At 34.7% G+C, this 5,317-nt stretch overlaps 1 non-coding gene across 1 annotated transcript; it reads right to left on the bottom strand.

The window, feature by feature from the left end:
• Nucleotides 1-371: 371 nt before the first annotated feature.
• On the bottom strand, nt 372-444 carry TRNAV-UAC (transfer RNA valine (anticodon UAC)). Its single transcript has one exon. It is a non-coding gene; the product is annotated as a tRNA-Val (tRNA).
• Between the last annotated feature and the right edge of the window lie 4,873 nt (nt 445-5,317).

Genomic DNA, 5,317 nt, shown 5'->3' with positions numbered 1-5,317 from the left:
TAGGGCCATTATATGTGATGTGTTGATGATGTGATTTATGTTATGGTGTAATACGTTCGACAATATAATACATGATGAGACATGCATTATGATATGATGTGATGTGTCTATGACATCATGTCTATGATATGATATTTCTATGCATCAGGGAATGTCTCCTTTTACGATGGTACAAATGCGTACGTCATGAGACAAGAAAATGATCATTATTTCTAACATAATGTTGCGATGATCATGATCATGCCTCGCAAGACACTTATGTATAGACTGGAGGCCACCCCTACGATGGTTTTAATGATAGGTCCCTAAGCAGAGTTGCATGTGTTTGCATTCCGTGACCCTAATAGTGGAGTCACTTATGCAACGAAGTATGTTGTTGCCCAGGATTGAATTGGGGACCTTTAGTGTGTAAGACTAACGTGATAACCACTACACCACAACAACTAGATGTTTATAATTATAAATTTTAATGTTTAAACAAAATATCCTTAGAACCTTAAAATGTTTCATCAATATTCTTAAAAAATAATAATAATAATAATAATAATAAATAAATAAATAAAATAAGTTTATTGTTAGTGAGATGAAATTGTTAATATCTTGTTTGAAAATACAATTCAACTTTCAACAGTTTCGTTAATACTCATAATTTTAAAAAAATAAAATTAAAAAATACTCTTAAATCACTTTTCTCTTCAATTTTGTTTTGAAGTCTCTCGTTTATGGACATTTCCTAATATGAATATAATACAATTCAATATTTAAATAGACAATTTATTTTCAATCTTATTCTTGAGTATTTTTAAAATGGTGTTAACAAATTCGTTCATATACATAAGAATACGGTTTGACTCGTCTACTCTATTTCGAGTCAACAAAGATATCATAGGCTTTGAAGTGTACCCAAAATAAAATGGCGAGACCAAATTATCGTTTTATCTATTCATATTCTATATTTAAAATATTATGCAGAAAATCATTCAACCACATCAGAAAGAAAAATATTACTAGCGAACAAACGAAGACCTTTGTATGTTAGACTAACATGATAACCAACTATACCACAAGACCAAATGATGTGCAAATTTTGTTCTATATTATGATATAATGTTATAAAATTCAGGAGTAAAAAGAATGATAAAATTAGAATTTTAAATCTTTTTTTTAATTCTAGAATTAATTGAATAGTATTTACATAATTGAATAATTAACCCATCCCTCCCTTTACTGATATCTTAGGACTCCTTCCTCAAATATCACTCTTCAACCCCTACTCTAACTACCGGTTATGCTAGAGAGAATAAAAAAATAGATCAGAAAAGATTCACATACAAAGCTAGAGAAAGAATAAAAAAATAGCCCCTACTCCAACTATCATGCTAGAGAGAGAATAAAATGGCTTTGATACCATGATAGATGATCACCACCAACTATCAGTTATGCTAGAGAGAGAATAAAATGGCCCTGATACCATGTTAGATGAATACGACTCTCCACAATGGTATGATATTGTCCACTCTGAGCATAAGCTTTGCTTCGAGCTTTCCCAAAAGGCCTCATACGAATGGAGATAGTATTCTTTGATTATAAACCGATGATCATTCCCAAATTAGCTATGGGACTCTCATCCAACAGAATTAAACAGCTAAACAAAATTAAACGACAAAAAGAAATCAGATTTAGAAGTAAAGAAGATTTAGTGGATAAAACTAAAAACTAAAACTAAATATGGAGGGAAAAGAAAATAAAGACAAAGATTTGGTGAAAAAAAAAAAAAACTCTGCGATAAAACAATTAAAAATTAAAACTAAATATAAAAAAATGGAGATTTAGTGAAAAGAGCTCCACATAAAACAAAAGAATTAAAAATTAAAATTAAATACTGGGAGAAAAGAAAATAACCACGGGAAAGAAAATACAGACCAAGACTAATAGAAAAAAGAGAGAAGATTCAATAAATAGAATTTAAAATTAAATATAAAAAGAAAAATGGAGATAGGGTGAAAAGAAAAAAAAAAAAACCAAAACCAAAGAAGACATGATTATATTTGATACTGACACATATCTCGGACTTTTATTCATGCAAATATTCTAATGTTCACATGAAATCTAACATAATCATTATAAATTAAAGGAATAATTTTGTAAAAGTTAGAATTTAAAACTGATGTCATGGGCTCACATAAGTTGACTTGGATTTCAAAGGATAGAATCGAACTTTAAATTAGTGACAACAACTTAAGCTAATCAGGTAAGTGGCCTTACTATCGGCATGATTATATTTGATGCTGACACGTGCCCTGTGGTTTTGCATGTGTCATAAACTTGATATGTGTGAATTGTTTATAAATTGATATGACTATGATATGTTATGTATATGTTATGATACGTGAATGATATGATAACTCTTACATCATCATGTGTTCAATGATATGTGTGAGATAGGATACGAGAAGGATGCGATAAACGTAATGGAACGATATGACTAAGATACGATTGACATAGCATATGGTTATGTTATGTATAGAAAAGGATATGATTATGATAGAATGATAGAACGATATGGTTAGGATACGTTCCTATAACGGTATGACTCGGATTCGTAAATAAAACGATATGGTTAGGATGCGTTCCTATAATGGTAAGACTAGCATACATTCATGAAACGACGTGAACTTATGACTAGCATAAAATACAATCTCGACGTATGCATAAAAGTATGATAAACGATATGAGAAATGATATGAAAAACGATATGATATGTTCGCTAGAGGGATTGTATTAAACAATAATAAAAATGAAAAAAATGTTGTGACCTTGTACCCCCCTTAACGGGTGTCCGAGACACTGGGAGCTAGACCTTCTGATCCGAAGTCAGACGCGCTAATCCACTGCGCTATGCAGTCATTTTTGAAAGTTTATGCAAATACATTAATTTAAATATATATTTTTATACTTTTATGTTTGAATTCCTACTTATCATATCGTGATGGAAAGTACGGGGACCTGATGCATAATTGCGTGTTCATGTGTATCGAGATACTGCCCCATTATGATGAGCACGGACACATACTTCATGAGACTGATTGTGATCATCTTGTTCGCCATAATGCTACGACAATCATTATTCCCTACGGATGTCCAGCAACAACTCTTAACGAGTGCTAGCCAGACCAGTAGGCCTAGGGAGCGTGCGAGCCTGCCTAGTGGGCCCACGTTCGTAAGTGTGGGCCATGTGTAGAGAAGTATTACACATCTAATTTAGCCCGAACTAGAATGCCTTCAAGAGAATGAAATGAACTCTTGTACAGTTGATGACTACATTTCATGTGACTTTATTTCATAACGCCAATAGTCGGGCCACTTATTGAGTACAGGGGTTCCTACACACGGCCCATACGTCACATTAAAGACCATGGAACTTGTGTTACGATAAGTTGCATTTTATTTATTTTGTAGTCCTTAAGTTAGATTAGGACATTGTTTTATTCTTTTTTTTGTTTTATATAAATTTCACTTTTTTTATTTTTCGTTATTTTTTTTAAGGTTTTATTGCGAATGCTTAAGTCCATGGCATCGTGTTATGAATTATTTAAATGAATTTTTCACACAAAAAAGGTCATGTCATGCATATGGTAGCGACTCTATTTCAGTAGAAAAAAAAATGTTATTGTTGAGTGTTCTATTGTTGACTGAGTCATTTGTCTATCATGAGTAATTGTGTGTTGACTATAGATCATGTCACCTAGAGGATGTGGAAGAGGGGGTACGGAAAAAAGACGACCCCTGTTAAAGGACGGGGTAGGGGTTAGAGGGAGTCCACCTCCAGCAACGCACCGGCTACTGGAATGGACCCCATGACGACCCTTATTTTCGAATCATTCTACGCTATGATGCAAACGATGGTGACCACCCAACAGACCAACAGTATGTAGTCCATGCGAGAAGCGAGGTATGCGAGATTTCAAGCGATAGATTCTCACACCTTTTAATGGTGCCTTAGGTGACCCAACAAAGGTACAATTGTCAAAATGGTCCATTGAGACAATTTTCCTATTAATGATGTAATAGTCTAAAAAAATCATAAACAAATAAACAAATAAAAATAATTATAAAATAAGATTATGTTATAAAAAAATAATGATAAATAAACAAAAAAAAAAAAAAAAAAGAAACAACCCTCCTCCACTTTTCTTCACTAACCTCTTATGTCTTTCCTAAGTAAGAGAAAGTCACCATTGGCAAAAAGAACAGAAAAACAACAATTGTTAGATCTGTCAGGACCCGATTTTCGAGGCTTCGAAAAATCGAATCGTGACTAAAAAGACGAAATCGAAAATAAACAAAAGGAAAATAAAAGAAAAGAAAACCAAAGTTAAAAGATAAAAATACTTTGAATTAAAACAAAAGAGAGAAATTTTGTTTGTTAATTATTAGAAAAGAAATTGCAAATATAAAATGAAATACAAAAGACTCTAAAAGACCGAAAAGGGACTGACGCTCCGGAACGACCCCCTCTATGACTGTACAGCTCTCAAACGCTCCTCTACCTCGACCAGCAGCCAGTGAACGCCTGAGAAAAATAAAGGAGAACGGGATGAGTATAAAAATTATACTCAGTAAGCCACCTACTTGTAGGCTCTCTTCGCATCTTAATTTAACCTTGGGTTTCACCGGTTCATCGTCCTTTCATTAGTCACCTAGAGGTTCCTTATGCCAAGCTGATATGATCGGTATCTCTCTATGAGGCGCTACCTCTACATGGCTATCTGGGACTACATGGAATCTAGCCTAGGGGTGTGCTGAATACCCCTACGCCCATATAGTCCTCCTATGGGGGGCGCGACCCAACCCGTTCCCATGCAGCTAATGGGTTGTACGACGTGGGGACACATTTCCCATGCGAAATGGCTAAGAGCAGTAAGGACTGATCATGGACCCTTGGTCCTCCCACGAAGCTATAGATACCGTTCTCACGCTAGCAATCTATGAACCCTCTTAGGTACTTTCTTGCCGTGGTAAACCGCTAAGTTTCTAGGGGAAAATTAAGTCTGTCTAGAGCGGCATATCGCTCCTAGCAGAAATTCCCTAATCTTATCATAGAAATGGGCCCTAGCAATTAACAGAGGGTGCATGCAGTCTTCTTCTAACATCATAGTATGTAATTCATGCAAACTAGGCATACCGGCTCAACGGGGCGATGACCTCCATCAAGCACCCAGAGCACGAAGTTCACGCTCAATGGGGCGGATTCATCCATCACGCACCCGAAACCCGGCATACACAATTCTAACATAAATTAAACGCATGCATACAT

Source organism: Cucurbita pepo, chromosome 9 (assembly GCF_057944985.1).
Source record: "Cucurbita pepo subsp. pepo isolate OVF chromosome 9, ASM5794498v1, whole genome shotgun sequence".
NCBI classification, from domain to species: Eukaryota; Viridiplantae; Streptophyta; class Magnoliopsida; order Cucurbitales; family Cucurbitaceae; genus Cucurbita; species Cucurbita pepo.
This window is presented reverse-complemented; position numbering and strand designations above follow the sequence as displayed.